General features: G+C 39.8%; 1 protein-coding gene across 1 annotated transcript in view; it reads left to right on the top strand.

Annotated features, from left to right (window-relative positions):
* LOC138492751 (transmembrane protein 132D-like) overlaps window positions 1–20,155 on the top strand; it is a 4,310,707-nt gene that overhangs the window by 107,354 nt on the left and 4,183,198 nt on the right. The window lies entirely within an intron of this gene.

Genomic DNA, 20,155 nt, shown 5'->3' with positions numbered 1-20,155 from the left:
ATCTTCACAATGCTATCTGAGTGTGACACAAGGCTAATCTTCACAATGCTATCTGAGAGTGACACAAGGCTAATCTTCACAATACTATCTAAGGGTGACACAAGGCTAATCTGTACAATACTATCTAAGGGTGACACAAGGCTAATCTGTACAATACTATCTAAGGGTGACACACAGCTAATCTTCACAATGCTATCTAAGGGTGACACAAGGCTAATCTTCACAATGCTATCTAAGGGTGAGACAAGGCTAATCTTCACAATACTATCTAAGGGTGACACAAGGCTAATCTGTACAATACTATCTAAGTGTGACACAAGGCTAATCTGTACAATATTACCTAAGGGTGAGACAAGGCTAATCTTCACAATACTATCTAAGGGTGACAGAAGGCTAATCTGTACAATACTATCTAAGGGTGACACAAGGCTAATCTTCACAATGCTATCTAAGGGTGACACAAGGCTAATCTTCACAATGCTATCTAAAGGTGAGACAAGGCTAATCTTCACAATACTATCTAAGGGTGACACAAGGCTAATCTTCACAATACTATCTAAGGGTGACACAAGGCTAATCTTCACAATACTATCTAAGGGTGACACAAGGCTAATCTTCACAATACTATCTAAGGTTGACACAAGGCTAATCTTCACAATACTAACTAAGGGTGACACAAGGCTAATCTTCACAATACTATCTAAGGGTGACACAAGGCTAATCTTCACAATACTATCTAAGGGTGACACAAGGCTAATCTTCACAATACTAACTAAGGGTGACACAAGGCTAATCTTCACAATACTATCTAAGGGTGACACAAGGCTAATCTTCACTATACTATCTAAGGGTGACACAAGGCTAATCTTCACAATACTATCTAAGGGTGACACAAGGCTAATCTTCACAATACTATCTAAGTGTGAGACAAGGCTAATCTTCACAATACTATCTAAGGGCGACACAAGGCTAATCTTCGCAATACTATCTAAGGTTGACACAAGGCTAATCTTCACAATACTATATAAGGGTGACACAAGGCTAATCTGTACAATACTATCTAAGGGTCACACAAGGCTAATCTTCACAATACTATCTAAGGGTGACACAAGGCTAATCTGTACAATACTATCTGAGGGTGACACAAGGCTAATCTTCACAATACTATCTAAGGGTGACACAAGGCTAATCTTCACAATGCTATCTAAGGGTGACACAAGGCTAATCTTCACAATACTATCTAAGGGTGACACAAGGCTAATCTGTACAATACTATCTGAGGGTGACACAAGGCTAATATTCACAATGCTATCTAAGGGTGACACAAGGCTAATCTTCACAATACTATCTAAGTGTGAGACAAGGCTAATCTTCACAATACTATCTAAGGGCGACACAAGGCTAATCTTCGCAATACTATCTAAGGTTGACACAAGGCTAATCTTCACAATACTATATAAGGGTGACACAAGGCTAATCTGTACAATACTATCTAAGGGTCACACAAGGCTAATCTTCACAATACTATCTAAGGGTGACACAAGGCTAATCTGTACAATACTATCTGAGGGTGACACAAGGCTAATCTTCACAATAATATCTAAGGGTGACACAAGGCTAATCTTCACAATGCTATCTAAGGGTGACACAAGGCTAATCTTCACAATACTATCTAAGGGTGACACAAGGCTAATCTGTACAATACTATCTGAGGGTGACACAAGGCTAATATTCACAATGCTATCTAAGGGTGACACAAGGCTAATCTGTACAATACTATCTAAGGGTGAGACAAGGCTAATCTTCACAATACTATCTACGGGTGACACAAGGCTAATCTGTACAATACTATCTAAGGGTGACACCAGGCTAATCTTCACAATGCTATCTAAGGGCGACACAAGGCTAATCTGTACAATACTATCTAAGGGCGACACAAGGCTAATCTGTACAATACTATCTGAGGGTGACACAAGGCTAATCTTCACAATACTATCTAAGAGTGACACAAGGATAATCTTCACAATACTATCTAAGGGTGACACAAGGCTAATCTTCAGAATGCTATGTGAGGGTGACACAAGGCTAATCTTCACAATACTATCTAAGGGTGACACATGGCTACTCTTCACAATGCTATCCGAGGGTGACACAAGGCTAATCTTCACAATACTATCTACGGGTGACACATGGCTACTCTTCACAATACTACCTGAGGGTGACACAAGGCTAATCCTCACAATACTAACTAAGGGTGACACATGGCTACTCTTCACAATACTATCTGAGGGTGACACAAGGCTAATATTCACAATACTATCTGAGAGTGAGACAAGGTTAATCTTCACAATACTATCTAAGGGTGACACAAGGCTAATCTGTACAATACTATCTAAGGGTGACACAAGGCTTATCTTCACAATGCTATCTAAGGGTGACACAAGGCTAATCTGTACAATACTATCTAAGGGTGAGACAAGGCTAATCTTCACAATACTATCTAAGGGTGACACAAGGCTAATCTTCACAATACTATCTAAGGGTGACACAAGGCTAATCTGTACAATACTATCTGAGGGTGACACAAGGCTAATCTTCACGATACTATCTAAGGGTGACACAAGGCTAATCTTCACAATACTATCTAAGGGTGACACAAGGCTAATCTTCACAATGCTATCTGAGGGTGACACAAGGCTAATCTTTACAATACTATCTTAGGGTGAGACAAGGCTAATCTTCACAATGCTATCTGAGGGTGACACAAGGCTAATCTTCACAATACTAACTAAAAGTGACACAAGGCTAATCTGTACAATACTATCTGAGGGTGACACAAGGCTAATCTTCACAATGCTATCTAAGGGTGAGACAAGGCTAATCTGTACAATGCTATCTAAGGGTGACACAAGGCTAATCTTCACAATACTATCTGAGGGTGACACAAGGCGAATCTTCACAATACTATCTAAGGGTGACACAAGGCTAATCTTCACAATGCTATCTAAGGGTGACACAAGGCTAATCTTCACAATACTATCTGAGGGTGACACAAGGCTAATCTTCACGATACTATCTAAGGGTGAGACAAGGCTAATCTTCACAATACTATCTAAGGGTGACACAAGGCTAATCTTCACAATGCTATCTGAGGGTGACACAAGGCTAATCTTTACAATACTATCTTAGGGTGAGACAAGGCTAATCTTCACAATGCTATCTGAGGGTGACACAAGGCTAATCTTCACAATACTAACTAAAAGTGACACAAGGCTAATCTGTACAATACTATCTGAGGGTGACACAAGGCTAATCTTCACAATGCTATCTAAGGGTGAGACAAGGCTAATCTGTACAATGCTATCTAAGGGTGACACAAGGCTAATCTTCACAATACTATCTGAGGGTGACACAAGGCGAATCTTCACAATACTAACTAAGGGTGACACAAGGCTAATCTGTACAATACTATCTGAGGGTGACACAAGGCTAATCTTCACAATGCTATCTAAGGGTGACACAAGGCTAATCTTCACAATACTATCTAAAAGTGACACAAGGCTAATCTTCACAATACTATCTAAGGGTGACACAAGGCTAATCTTTACAATGCTATCTGAGGGTGACACAAGGGTAATCTTCACAATACTATATAAGGGTGACACAAGGCTAATCTGTACAATACTATCTAAGGGTCACACAAGGCTAATCTTCACAATACTATCTAAGGGTGACACAAGGCTAATCTGTACAATACTATCTGAGGGTGACACAAGGCTAATCTTCACAATACTATCTAAGGGTGACACAAGGCTAATCTTCACAATGCTATCTAAGGGTGACACAAGGCTAATCTTCACAATACTATCTAAGGGTGACACAAGGCTAATCTGTACAATACTATCTGAGGGTGACACAAGGCTAATATTCACAATGCTATCTAAGGGTGACACAAGGCTAATCTGTACAATACTATCTAAGGGTGAGACAAGGCTAATCTGTACAATACTATCTAAGGGTGACACAAGGCTAATCTTCACAATACTATCTAAGGGTGACACAATGCTAATCTTCACAATGCTATTTGAGGGTTACACAATGCTAATCTTCACAATACTATCTAAGGGTGACACAAGGCTAAACGTCACAATACTATCTAAGGGTGACACAAGGCTAATCTTCACAATGCTATCTGAGTGTGACACAAGGCTAATCTTCACAATGCTATCTGAGAGTGACACAAGGCTAATCTTCACAATACTATCTAAGGGTGACACAAGGCTAATCTGTACAATACTATCTAAGGGTGACACAAGGCTAATCTGTACAATACTATCTAAGGGTGACACACAGCTAATCTTCACAATGCTATCTAAGGGTGACACAAGGCTAATCTTCACAATGCTATCTAAGGGTGAGACAAGGCTAATCTTCACAATACTATCTAAGGGTGACACAAGGCTAATCTGTACAATACTATCTAAGTGTGACACAAGGCTAATCTGTACAATACTACCTAAGGGTGAGACAAGGCTAATCTTCACAATACTATCTAAGGGTGACAGAAGGCTAATCTGTACAATACTATCTAAGGGTGACACAAGGCTAATCTTCACAATGCTATCTAAGGGTGACACAAGGCTAATCTTCACAATGCTATCTAAAGGTGAGACAAGGCTAATCTTCACAATACTATCTAAGGGTGACACAAGGCTAATCTTCACAATACTATCTAAGGGTGACACAAGGCTAATCTTCACAATACTATCTAAGGGTGACACAAGGCTAATCTTCACAATACTATCTAAGGTTGACACAAGGCTAATCTTCACAATACTAACTAAGGGTGACACAAGGCTAATCTTCACAATACTATCTAAGGGTGACACAAGGCTAATCTTCACAATACTATCTAAGGGTGACACAAGGCTAATCTTCACAATACTAACTAAGGGTGACACAAGGCTAATCTTCACAATACTATCTAAGGGTGACACAAGGCTAATCTTCACTATACTATCTAAGGGTGACACAAGGCTAATCTTCACAATACTATCTAAGGGTGACACAAGGCTAATCTTCACAATACTATCTAAGTGTGAGACAAGGCTAATCTTCACAATACTATCTAAGGGCGACACAAGGCTAATCTTCGCAATACTATCTAAGGTTGACACAAGGCTAATCTTCACAATACTATATAAGGGTGACACAAGGCTAATCTGTACAATACTATCTAAGGGTCACACAAGGCTAATCTTCACAATACTATCTAAGGGTGACACAAGGCTAATCTGTACAATACTATCTGAGGGTGACACAAGGCTAATCTTCACAATACTATCTAAGGGTGACACAAGGCTAATCTTCACAATGCTATCTAAGGGTGACACAAGGCTAATCTTCACAATACTATCTAAGGGTGACACAAGGCTAATCTGTACAATACTATCTGAGGGTGACACAAGGCTAATATTCACAATGCTATCTAAGGGTGACACAAGGCTAATCTTCACAATACTATCTAAGTGTGAGACAAGGCTAATCTTCACAATACTATCTAAGGGCGACACAAGGCTAATCTTCGCAATACTATCTAAGGTTGACACAAGGCTAATCTTCACAATACTATATAAGGGTGACACAAGGCTAATCTGTACAATACTATCTAAGGGTCACACAAGGCTAATCTTCACAATACTATCTAAGGGTGACACAAGGCTAATCTGTACAATACTATCTGAGGGTGACACAAGGCTAATCTTCACAATACTATCTAAGGGTGACACAAGGCTAATCTTCACAATGCTATCTAAGGGTGACACAAGGCTAATCTTCACAATACTATCTAAGGGTGACACAAGGCTAATCTGTACAATACTATCTGAGGGTGACACAAGGCTAATATTCACAATGCTATCTAAGGGTGACACAAGGCTAATCTGTACAATACTATCTAAGGGTGAGACAAGGCTAATCTTCACAATACTATCTACGGGTGACACAAGGCTAATCTGTACAATACTATCTAAGGGTGACACCAGGCTAATCTTCACAATGCTATCTAAGGGCGACACAAGGCTAATCTGTACAATACTATCTAAGGGCGACACAAGGCTAATCTGTACAATACTATCTGAGGGTGACACAAGGCTAATCTTCACAATACTATCTAAGAGTGACACAAGGATAATCTTCACAATACTATCTAAGGGTGACACAAGGCTAATCTTCAGAATGCTATGTGAGGGTGACACAAGGCTAATCTTCACAATACTATCTAAGGGTGACACATGGCTACTCTTCACAATGCTATCCGAGGGTGACACAAGGCTAATCTTCACAATACTATCTACGGGTGACACATGGCTACTCTTCACAATACTACCTGAGGGTGACACAAGGCTAATCCTCACAATACTAACTAAGGGTGACACATGGCTACTCTTCACAATACTATCTGAGGGTGACACAAGGCTAATATTCACAATACTATCTGAGAGTGAGACAAGGTTAATCTTCACAATACTATCTAAGGGTGACACAAGGCTAATCTGTACAATACTATCTAAGGGTGACACAAGGCTTATCTTCACAATGCTATCTAAGGGTGACACAAGGCTAATCTGTACAATACTATCTAAGGGTGAGACAAGGCTAATCTTCACAATACTATCTAAGGGTGACACAAGGCTAATCTTCACAATACTATCTAAGGGTGACACAAGGCTAATCTGTACAATACTATCTAAGGGTGAGACAAGGCTAATCTTCACAATACTATCTAAGGGTGACACAAGGCTAATCCTCACAATGCTATCTAAGGGTGACACAAGGCTCATCTTCACAATGCTATCTAAGGGTGACACAAGGCTAATATGTACAATACTATCTAAGGGGGACACCAGGCTAATCTTCACAATGCTATCTAAGGGTGACACAAGGCTAATCTTCACAATACTATCTAAGGGTGAGACAAGGCTAATCTTCACAATACTATCTAAGGGTGAGACAAGGCTAATCTTCACAATACTATCTAAGGGTGACACAAGGCTAATCTTCACAATACTATCTAAGGGTGACACAAGGCTAATCTTCACAATGCTATCTAAGGGTGACACAAGGCTAATCTTCACAATACTATCTAAGGGTGACACAAGGCTAATCTGTACAATACTATCTGAGGGTGACACAAGGCTAATATTCACAATGCTATCTAAGGGTGACACAAGGCTAATCTGTACAATACTATCTAAGGGTGAGACAAGGCTAATCTTCACAATACTATCTACGGGTGACACAAGGCTAATCTGTACAATACTATCTAAGGGTGACACCAGGCTAATCTTCACAATGCTATCTAAGGGCGACACAAGGCTAATCTGTACAATACTATCTAAGGGCGACACAAGGCTAATCTGTACAATACTATCTGAGGGTGACACAAGGCTAATCTTCACAATACTATCTAAGAGTGACACAAGGATAATCTTCACAATACTATCTAAGGGTGACACAAGGCTAATCTTCAGAATGCTATGTGAGGGTGACACAAGGCTAATCTTCACAATACTATCTAAGGGTGACACATGGCTACTCTTCACAATGCTATCCGAGGGTGACACAAGGCTAATCTTCACAATACTATCTACGGGTGACACATGGCTACTCTTCACAATACTACCTGAGGGTGACACAAGGCTAATCCTCACAATACTAACTAAGGGTGACACATGGCTACTCTTCACAATACTATCTGAGGGTGACACAAGGCTAATATTCACAATACTATCTGAGAGTGAGACAAGGTTAATCTTCACAATACTATCTAAGGGTGACACAAGGCTAATCTGTACAATACTATCTAAGGGTGACACAAGGCTTATCTTCACAATGCTATCTAAGGGTGACACAAGGCTAATCTGTACAATACTATCTAAGGGTGAGACAAGGCTAATCTTCACAATACTATCTAAGGGTGACACAGGGCTAATCTTCACAATACTATCTAAGGGTGACACAAGGCTAATCTGTACAATACTATCTAAGGGTGAGACAAGGCTAATCTTCACAATACTATCTAAGGGTGACACAAGGCTAATCCTCACAATGCTATCTAAGGGTGACACAAGGCTCATCTTCACAATGCTATCTAAGGGTGACACAAGGCTAATATGTACAATACTATCTAAGGGGGACACCAGGCTAATCTTCACAATGCTATCTAAGGGTGACACAAGGCTAATCTTCACAATACTATCTAAGGGTGAGACAAGGCTAATCTTCACAATACTATCTAAGGGTGAGACAAGGCTAATCTTCACAATACTATCTAAGGGTGACACAAGGCTAATCTTCACAATACTATCTAAGGGTGACACAAGGCTAATCTTCACAATGCTATCTGAGGGTGACACAATGCTAATCTTCACAATACTATCTAAGGGTGAGACAAGGCTAATCTTCACAATACTATCTAAGGGTGACACAAGGCTAATCTGTACAATACTATCTAAGGGTGACACAAGGCTAATCTTCACAATGCTATCTAAGGGTGACACAAGGTTAATCTGTACAATACTATCTAAGGGGGACACCAGGCTAATCTTCACAATGCTATCTAAGGGTGACACAAGGCTAATCTTCACAATACTATCTAAGGGTGAGACAAGGCTAATCTTCACAATACTATCTAAGGGTGAGACAAGGCTAATCTTCACAATACTATCTAAGGGTGACACAAGGCTAATCTTCACAATACTATCTAAGGGTGACACAAGGCTAATCTTCACAATGCTATTTGAGGGTTACACAATGCTAATCTTCACAATACTATCTAAGGGTGACACAAGGCTAAACGTCACAATACTATCTAAGGGTGACACAAGGCTAATCTTCACAATGCTATCTGAGTGTGACACAAGGCTAATCTTCACAATGCTATCTGAGAGTGACACAAGGCTAATCTTCACAATACTATCTAAGGGTGACACAAGGCTAATCTGTACAATACTATCTAAGGGTGACACAAGGCTAATCTGTACAATACTATCTAAGGGTGACACACGGCTAATCTTCACAATGCTATCTAAGGGTGACACAAGGCTAATCTTCACAATGCTATCTAAGGGTGAGACAAGGCTAATCTTCACAATACTATCTAAGGGTGACACAAGGCTAATCTGTACAATACTATCTAAGTGTGACACAAGGCTAATCTGTACAATACTACCTAAGGGTGAGACAAGGCTAATCTTCACAATACTATCTAAGGGTGACAGAAGGCTAATCTGTACAATACTATCTAAGGGTGAAACAAGGCTAATCTTCACAATGCTATCTAAGGGTGACACAAGGCTAATCTTCACAATGCTATCTAAAGGTGAGACAAGGCTAATCTTCACAATACTATCTAAGGGTGACACAAGGCTAATCTTCACAATACTATCTAAGGGTGACACAAGGCTAATCTTCACAATACTATCTAAGGGTGACACAAGGCTAATCTTCACAATACTATCTAAGGTTGACACAAGGCTAATCTTCACAATACTAACTAAGGGTGACACAAGGCTAATCTTCACAATACTATCTAAGGGTGACACAAGGCTAATCTTCACAATACTATCTAAGGGTGACACAAGGCTAATCTTCACAATACTAACTAAGGGTGACACAAGGCTAATCTTCACAATACTATCTAAGGGTGACACAAGGCTAATCTTCACTATACTATCTAAGGGTGACACAAGGCTAATCTTCACAATACTATCTAAGGGTGACACAAGGCTAATCTTCACAATACTATCTAAGTGTGAGACAAGGCTAATCTTCACAATACTATCTAAGGGCGACACAAGGCTAATCTTCGCAATACTATCTAAGGTTGACACAAGGCTAATCTTCACAATACTATATAAGGGTGACACAAGGCTAATCTGTACAATACTATCTAAGGGTCACACAAAGCTAATCTTCACAATACTATCTAAGGGTGACACAAGGCTAATCTGTACAATACTATCTGAGGGTGACACAAGGCTAATCTTCACAATACTATCTAAGGGTGACACAAGGCTAATCTTCACAATGCTATCTAAGGGTGACACAAGGCTAATCTTCACAATACTATCTAAGGGTGACAAAAGGCTAATCTGTACAATACTATCTGAGGGTGACACAAGGCTAATATTCACAATGCTATCTAAGGGTGACACAAGGCTAATCTTCACAATACTATCTAAGTGTGAGACAAGGCTAATCTTCACAATACTATCTAAGGGCGACACAAGGCTAATCTTCGCAATACTATCTAAGGTTGACACAAGGCTAATCTTCACAATACTATATAAGGGTGACACAAGGCTAATCTGTACAATACTATCTAAGGGTCACACAAGGCTAATCTTCACAATACTATCTAAGGGTGACACAAGGCTAATCCGTACAATACTATCTGAGGGTGACACAAGGCTAATCTTCACAATACTATCTAAGGGTGACACAAGGCTAATCTTCACAATGCTATCTAAGGGTGACACAAGGCTAATCTTCACAATACTATCTAAGGGTGACACAAGGCTAATCTGTACAATACTATCTGAGGGTGACACAAGGCTAATATTCACAATGCTATCTAAGGGTGACACAAGGCTAATCTGTACAATACTATCTAAGGGTGAGACAAGGCTAATCTTCACAATACTATCTACGGGTGACACAAGGCTAATCTGTACAATACTATCTAAGGGTGACACCAGGCTAATCTTCACAATGCTATCTAAGGGCGACACAAGGCTAATCTGTACAATACTATCTAAGGGCGACACAAGGCTAATCTGTACAATACTATCTGAGGGTGACACAAGGCTAATCTTCACAATACTATCTAAGAGTGACACAAGGATAATCTTCACAATACTATCTAAGGGTGACACAAGGCTAATCTTCAGAATGCTATGTGAGGGTGACACAAGGCTAATCTTCACAATACTATCTAAGGGTGACACATGGCTACTCTTCACAATGCTATCCGAGGGTGACACAAGGCTAATCTTCACAATACTATCTACGGGTGACACATGGCTACTCTTCACAACACTACCTGAGGGTGACACAAGGCTAATCCTCACAATACTAACTAAGGGTGACACATGGCTACTCTTCACAATACTATTTGAGGATGACACAAGGCTAATATTTACAATACTATCTGAGAGTGAGACAAGGTTAATCTTCACAATACTATCTAAGGGTGACACAAGGCTAATCTGTACAATACTATCTAAGGGTGACACAAGGCTTATCTTCACAATGCTATCTAAGGGTGACACAAGGCTAATCTGTACAATACTATCTAAGGGTGAGACAAGGCTAATCTTCACAATACTATCTAAGGGTGACACAAGGCTAATCTTCACAATACTATCTAAGGGTGACACAAGGCTAATCTGTACAATACTATCTAAGGGTGAGACAAGGCTAATCTTCACAATACTATCTAAGGGTGACACAAGGCTAATCTTCACAATGCTATCTAAGGGTGACACAAGGCTCATCTTCACAATGCTATCTAAGGGTGACACAAGGCTAATATGTACAATACTATCTAAGGGGGACACCAGGCTAATCTTCACAATGCTATCTAAGGGTGACACAAGGCTAATCTTCACAATACTATCTAAGGGTGAGACAAGGCTAATCTTCACAATACTATCTAAGGGTGAGACAAGGCTAATCTTCACAATACTATCTAAGGGTGACACAAGGCTAATCTTCACAATACTATCTAAGGGTGACACAAGGCTAATCTTCACAATGCTATCTGAGGGTGACACAATGCTAATCTTCACAATACTATCTAAGGGTGAGACAAGGCTAATCTTCACAATACTATCTAAGGGTGACACAAGGCTAATCTGTACAATACTATCTAAGGGTGACACAAGGCTAATCTTCACAATGCTATCTAAGGGTGACACAATGTTAATCTGTACAATACTATCTAAGGGGGACACCAGGCTAATCTTCACAATGCTATCTAAGGGTGACACAAGGCTAATCTTCACAATACTATCTAAGGGTGAGACAAGGCTAATCTTGACAATACTATCTAAGGGTGAGACAAGGCTAATCTTCACAATACTATCTAAGGGTGACACAAGGCTAATCTTCACAATACTATCCAAGGGTGACACAAGGCTAATCTTCACAATGCTATTTGAGGGTTACACAATGCTAATCTTCACAATACTATCTAAGGGTGACACAAGGCTAAACGTCACAATACTATCTAAGGGTGACACAAGGCTAATCTTCACAATGCTATCTGAGTGTGACACAAGGCTAATCTTCACAATGCTATCTGAGAGTGACACAAGGCTAATCTTCACAATACTATCTAAGGGTGACACAAGGCTAATCTGTACAATACTATCTAAGGGTGACACAAGGCTAATCTGTACAATACTATCTAAGGGTGACACACGGCTAATCTTCACAATGCTATCTAAGGGTGACACAAGGCTAATCTTCACAATGCTATCTAAGGGTGAGACAAGGCTAATCTTCACAATACTATCTAAGGGTGACACAAGGCTAATCTGTACAATACTATCTAAGTGTGACACAAGGCTAATCTGTACAATACTACCTAAGGGTGACACAAGGCTAATCTTCACAATGCTATCTAAGGGTGACACAAGGCTAATCTTCACAATACTATCTAAGGGTGACAGAAGGCTAATCTGTACAATACTATCTAAGGGTGACACAAGGCTAATCTTCACAATGCTATCTAAGGGTGACACAAGGCTAATCTTCACAATGCTATCTAAAGGTGAGACAAGGCTAATCTTCACCATACTATCTAAGGGTGACACAAGGCTAATCTTCACAATACTATCTAAGGGTGACACAAGGCTAATCTTCACAATACTATCTAAGGGTGACACAAGGCTAATCTTCACAATACTATCTAAGGTTGACACAAGGCTAATCTTCACAATACTAACTAAGGGTGACACAAGGCTAATCTTCACAATACTATCTAAGGGTGACACAAGGCTAATCTTCACAATACTATCTAAGGGTGACACAAGGCTAATCTTCACAATACTAACTAAGGGTGACACAAGGCTAATCTTCACAATACTATCTAAGGGTGACACAAGGCTAATCTTCACTATACTATCTAAGGGTGACACAAGGCTAATCTTCACAATACTATCTAAGGGTGACACAAGGCTAATCTTCACAATACTATCTAAGTGTGAGACAAGGCTAATCTTCACAATACTATCTAAGGGCGACACAAGGCTAATCTTCGCAATACTATCTAAGGTTGACACAAGGCTAATCTTCACAATACTATATAAGGGTGACACAAGGCTAATCTGTACAATACTATCTAAGGGTCACACAAGGCTAATCTTCACAATACTATCTAAGGGTGACACAAGGCTAATCTGTACAATACTATCTGAGGGTGACACAAGGCTAATCTTCACAATACTATCTAAGGGTGACACAAGGCTAATCTTCACAATGCTATCTAAGGGTGACACAAGGCTAATCTTCACAATACTATCTAAGGGTGACACAAGGCTAATCTGTACAATACTATCTGAGGGTGACACAAGGCTAATATTCACAATGCTATCTAAGGGTGACACAAGGCTAATCTGTACAATACTATCTAAGGGTGAGACAAGGCTAATCTTCACAATACTATCTACGGGTGACACAAGGCTAATCTGTACAATACTATCTAAGGGTGACACCAGGCTAATCTTCACAATGCTATCTAAGGGCGACACAAGGCTAATCTGTACAATACTATCTAAGGGTGAGACAAGGCTAATCTGCACAATAGTATCTAAGGGTGAGACAAGGCTAATCTTCACAATACTATCTAAGGGTGACACAAGGCTAATCTGTACAATGCTATCTAAGGGTGACACAAGGCTAATCTTCACAATGCTATCTAAGGGTGACACAAGGCTAATCTTCACAATACTATCTAAGGGTGAGACAAGGCTAATCTTCACAATACTATCTAAGGGTGACACATGGCTACTCTTCACAATGCTATCTAAGGGTGACACAAGGCTAATCTTCACAATACTATATAAGGGTGAGACAAGGCTAATCTTCACAATACTATTTAAGGGTGACACAAGGCTAATCTTCACAATGCTATCTAAGGGCGACACAAGGCTAATCTGTACAATACTATCTAAGGGTGAGACAAGGCTAATCTGCACAATACTATCTAAGGGTGAGACAAGGCTAATCTTCACAATACTATCTAAGGGTGACACAAGGCTAATCTGTACAATACTATCTAAGGGTGACACAAGGCTAATCTTCACAATGCTATCTAAGGGTGACACAAGGCTAATCTTCACAATACTATCTAAGGGTGAGACAAGGCTAATCTTCACAATACTATCTAAGGGTGACACATGGCTACTCTTCACAATGCTATCTAAGGGTGACACAAGGCTAATCTTCACAATACTATATAAGGGTGAGACAAGGCTAATCTTCACAATACTATTTAAGGGTGACACAAGGCTAATCTTCACAATGCTATCTAAGGGTGACACACGGCTAATCTGTACAATACTATCTAAGGGTGACACAAGGCTAATCTTCACAATGCTATCTAAGGGTGACACAAGGCTAATCTTCACAATACTATCTAAGGGTGACACAAGGCTAATCTTCACAATACTATCTAAGGGTGACACAAGGCTAATCTTCACAATGCTATATAAGGGTGACACAATGCTAATCTTCACAATACTATCTAAGGGTGACACAAGGCTAATCTTCACAATACTATCTAAGGGTGACACAAGGCTAATCTTCACAATGCTATCTGAGGGTGACACAAGGCTAATCTTCACAATGCTATCTGAGAGTGACACAATGCTAATCTTCACAATACTATCTAAGGGTGACACAAGGCTAATATGTACAATACTATCTAAGGGTGACACAAGGCTAATCTGTACAATACTATCTAAGGGTGACACAAGGCTAATCTTCACAATACTATCTAAGGGCGACACAAGGCTAATCTTTACAATACTATCCAAGGGTGACACAAGGTTAATCTTCACAATACTAAATAAGGGTGACACAAGGCTAATCTGTACAATACTATCTAAGGGTGACACAAGGCTAATCTTCACAATACTATCTAAGGGTGGCATAAGGCTAATCTGTACAATACTATCTGAGGGTGACACAAGGCTAATCTTCACAATACTATCTAAGGGTGACACAAGGCTAATCTTCACAATGCTATCTAAGGGTCACACAAGGCTAATGTTGACAATACTATCTAAGGGTGAAACAAGGCTAATCTGTACAATACTATCTGAGGGTGACACAAGGCTAATCTTCACAATGCTATCTAAGGGTGACACAAGGCTAATCTGTACAATACTATCTAAGGGTGACACAAGGCTAATCTGTACAATACTATCTAAGGGTGACACAAGGCTAATCTTCACAATGCTATCTAAGGGTGACACAAGGCTAATCTTCACAATGCTATCTAAGGGTGAGACAAGGCTAATCTTCACAATACTATCTAAGGGTGACACAAGGCTAATCTGTACAATACTATCTAAGTGTGGCACAAGGCTAATCTGTACAATACTACCTAAGGGTGAGACAAGGCTAATCTTCACAATGCTATCTAAGGGTGACACAAGGCTAATCTGTACAATACTATCTAAGGGTGACACAAGGCTAATCTTCACAATGCTATCTAAGGGTGACACAGGGCTAATCTGTACAATACTATCTAAGGGTGACACAAGGCTAATCTTCACAGTGCTATCTAAGGGTGACACAAGGCTAATCTTCACAATACTATCTAAGGGTGAGACAAGGCTAATCTTCACAATACTATCTAAGGGTGACACAAGGCTAATCTTCACAATACTATCTAAGGGTGACACAAGGCTAATCTTCACAATACTATCTAAGGTTGACACAAGGCTAATCTTCACAATACTAACTAAGAGTGACACAAGGCTAATCTTCACAATACTATCTAAGGGTGACACAAGGCTAATCTTCACAATACTATCTAAGGTTGACACAAGGCTAATCTTCACAATACTAACTAAGGGTGACACAAGGCTAATCTTCACAATACTATCTAAGGGTGACACAAGGCTAATCTTCACTATACTATCTAAGGGTGACACAAGGCTAATCTTCACAATACTATCTAAGGGTGAGACAAGGCTAATCTTCACATTACTATCTAAGGGTGACACAAGGCTAATCTTCACAATACTATCTAAGGGTGAGACAAGGTTAATCTTCACAATACTATCTAAGGGTGACACAGGGCTAATCTTCACAATGCGATCTGAGGGTGTACAAGGCTAATCTTCACAATACAATCTAAGGGTGAGACAAGGCTAATCTTCACAATACTATCTAAGGGCGACACAAGGCTAATCTTTACAATACTATCTAAGGTTGACACAAGGCTAATCTTCACAATACTATATAAGGGTGACACAAGGCTAATCTGTACAATACTATCTAAGGGTGAGACAAGGCTAATCTTCACAATACTATCTAAGGGTGACACAAGGCTAATCTGTACAATACTATCTGAGTGTGACACAAGGCTAATCTTCACAATACTATCTAAGGGTGACACAAGGCTAATCTTCACAATGCTATCTAAGGGTGACACAAGGCTAATCTGTACAATACTATCTAAGGGTGAGACAAGGCTAATCTTCACAATACTATCTACGGGTGACACAAGGCTAATCTGTACAATACTATCTAAGGGTGACACAAGGCTAATCTGTACAATACTACCTAAGGGTGAGACAAGGCTAATCTTCACAATACTATCTAAGGGTGACAGAAGGCTAATCTGTACAATACTATCTAAGGGTGACACAAGGCTAATCTTCACAATGCTATCTAAGGGTGACACAAGGCTAATCTTCACAATGCTATCTAAAGGTGAGACAAGGCTAATCTTCACAATACTATCTAAGGGTGACACAAGGCTAATCTTCACAATACTATCTAAGGGTGACACAAGGCTAATCTTCACAATACTATCTAAGGGTGACACAAGGCTAATCTTCACAATACTATCTAAGGTTGACACAAGGCTAATCTTCACAATACTAACTAAGGGTGACACAAGGCTAATCTTCACAATACTATCTAAGGGTGACACAAGGCTAATCTTCACAATACTATCTAAGGGTGACACAAGGCTAATCTTCACAATACTAACTAAGGGTGACACAAGGCTAATCTTCACAATACTATCTAAGGGTGACACAAGGCTAATCTTCACTATACTATCTAAGGGTGACACAAGGCTAATCTTCACAATACTATCTAAGGGTGACACAAGGCTAATCTTCACAATACTATCTAAGTGTGAGACAAGGCTAATCTTCACAATACTATCTAAGGGCGACACAAGGCTAATCTTCGCAATACTATCTAAGGTTGACACAAGGCTAATCTTCACAATACTATATAAGGGTGACACAAGGCTAATCTGTACAATACTATCTAAGGGTCACACAAGGCTAATCTTCACAATACTATCTAAGGGTGACACAAGGCTAATCTGTACAATACTATCTGAGGGTGACACAAGGCTAATCTTCACAATACTATCTAAGGGTGACACAAGGCTCATCTTCACAATGCTATCTAAGGGTGACACAAGGCTAATCTTCACAATACTATCTAAGGGTGACACAAGGCTAATCTGTACAATACTATCTGAGGGTGACACAAGGCTAATATTCACAATGCTATCTAAGGGTGACACAAGGCTAATCTGTACAATACTATCTAAGGGTGAGACAAGGCTAATCTTCACAATACTATCTACGGGTGACACAAGGCTAATCTGTACAATACTATCTAAGGGTGACACCAGGCTAATCTTCACAATGCTATCTAAGGGCGACACAAGGCTAATCTGTACAATACTATCTAAGGGTGAGACAAGGCTAATCTGCACAATAGTATCTAAGGGTGAGACAAGGCTAATCTTCACAATACTATCTAAGGGTGACACAAGGCTAATCTGTACAATGCTATCTAAGGGTGACACAAGGCTAATCTTCACAATGCTATCTAAGGGTGACACAAGGCTAATCTTCACAATACTATCTAAGGGTGAGACAAGGCTAATCTTCACAATACTATCTAAGGGTGACACATGGCTACTCTTCACAATGCTATCTAAGGGTGACACAAGGCTAATCTTCACAATACTATATAAGGGTGAGACAAGGCTAATCTTCACAATACTATTTAAGGGTGACACAAGGCTAATCTTCACAATGCTATCTAAGGGCGACACAAGGCTAATCTGTACAATACTATCTAAGGGTGAGACAAGGCTAATCTGCACAATACTATCTAAGGGTGAGACAAGGCTAATCTTCACAATACTATCTAAGGGTGACACAAGGCTAATCTGTACAATACTATCTAAGGGTGACACAAGGCTAATCTTCACAATGCTATCTAAGGGTGACACAAGGCTAATCTTCACAATACTATCTAAGGGTGAGACAAGGCTAATCTTCACAATACTATCTAAGGGTGACACATGGCTACTCTTCACAATGCTATCTAAGGGTGACACAAGGCTAATCTTCACAATACTATATAAGGGTGAGACAAGGCTAATCTTCACAATACTATTTAAGGGTGACACAAGGCTAATCTTCACAATGCTATGTAAGGGTGACACACGGCTAATCTGTACAATACTATCTAAGGGTGACACAAGGCTAATCTTCACAATGCTATCTAAGGGTGACACAAGGCTAATCTTCACAATACTATCTAAGGGTGACACAAGGCTAATCTTCACAATACTATCTAAGGGTGACACAAGGCTAATCTTCACAATGCTATATAAGGGTGACACAATACTAATCTTCACAATACTATCTAAGGGTGACACAAGGCTAATCTTCACAATACTATCTAAGGGTGACACAAGGCTAATCTTCACAATGCTATCTGAGGGTGACACAAGGCTAATCTTCACAATGCTATCTGAGAGTGACACAATGCTAATCTTCACAATACTATCTAAGGGTGACACAAGGCTAATATGTACAATACTATCTAAGGGTGACACAAGGCTAATCTGTACAATACTATCTAAGGGTGACACAAGGCTAATCTTCACAATACTATCTAAGGGCGACACAAGGCTAATCTTTACAATACTATCCAAGGGTGACACAAGGTTAATCTTCACAATACTAAATAAGGGTGACACAAGGCTAATCTGTACAATACTATCTAAGGGTGACACAAGGCTAATCTTCACAATACTATCTAAGGGTGGCACAAGGCTAATCTGTACAATACTATCTGAGGGTGACAAAAGGCTAATCTTCACAATACTATCTAAGGGTGACACAAGGCTAATCTTCACAATGCTATCTAAGGGTCACACAAGGCTAATGTTGACAATACTATCTAAGGGTGAAACAAGGCTAATCTGTACAATACTATCTGAGGGTGACACAAGGCTAATCTTCACAATGCTATCTAAGGGTGACACAAGGCTAATCTGTACAATACTATCTAAGGGTGACACAAGGCTAATCTGTACAATACTATCTAAGGGTGACACAAGGCTAATCTTCACAATGCTATCTAAGGGTGACACAAGGCTAATCTTCACAATGCTATCTAAGGGTGAGACAAGGCTAATCTTCACAATACTATCTAAGGGTGACACAAGGCTAATCTGTACAATACTATCTAAGTGTGGCACAAGGCTAATCTGTACAATACTACCTAAGGGTGAGACAAGGCTAATCTTCACAATGCTATCTAAGGGTGACACAAGGCTAATCTGTACAATACTATCTAAGGGTGACACAAGGCTAATCTTCACAATGCTATCTAAGGGTGACACAAGGCTAATCTGTACAATACTATCTAAGGGTGACACAAGGCTAATCTTCACAGTGCTATCTAAGGGTGACACAAGGCTAATCTTCACAATACTATCTAAGGGTGAGACAAGGCTAATCTTCACAATACTATCTAAGGGTGACACAAGGCTAATCTTCACAATACTATCTAAGGGTGACACAAG

This window comes from Ambystoma mexicanum, chromosome 10, assembly GCF_040938575.1.
Source record: "Ambystoma mexicanum isolate Mex_15411 chromosome 10, UKY_AmexF1_1, whole genome shotgun sequence".
Taxonomy (NCBI): domain Eukaryota; kingdom Metazoa; phylum Chordata; class Amphibia; order Caudata; family Ambystomatidae; genus Ambystoma; species Ambystoma mexicanum.
Note: the sequence above shows the minus strand (reverse complement) of the source record. Positions and strands in the feature narration are given on the sequence as shown.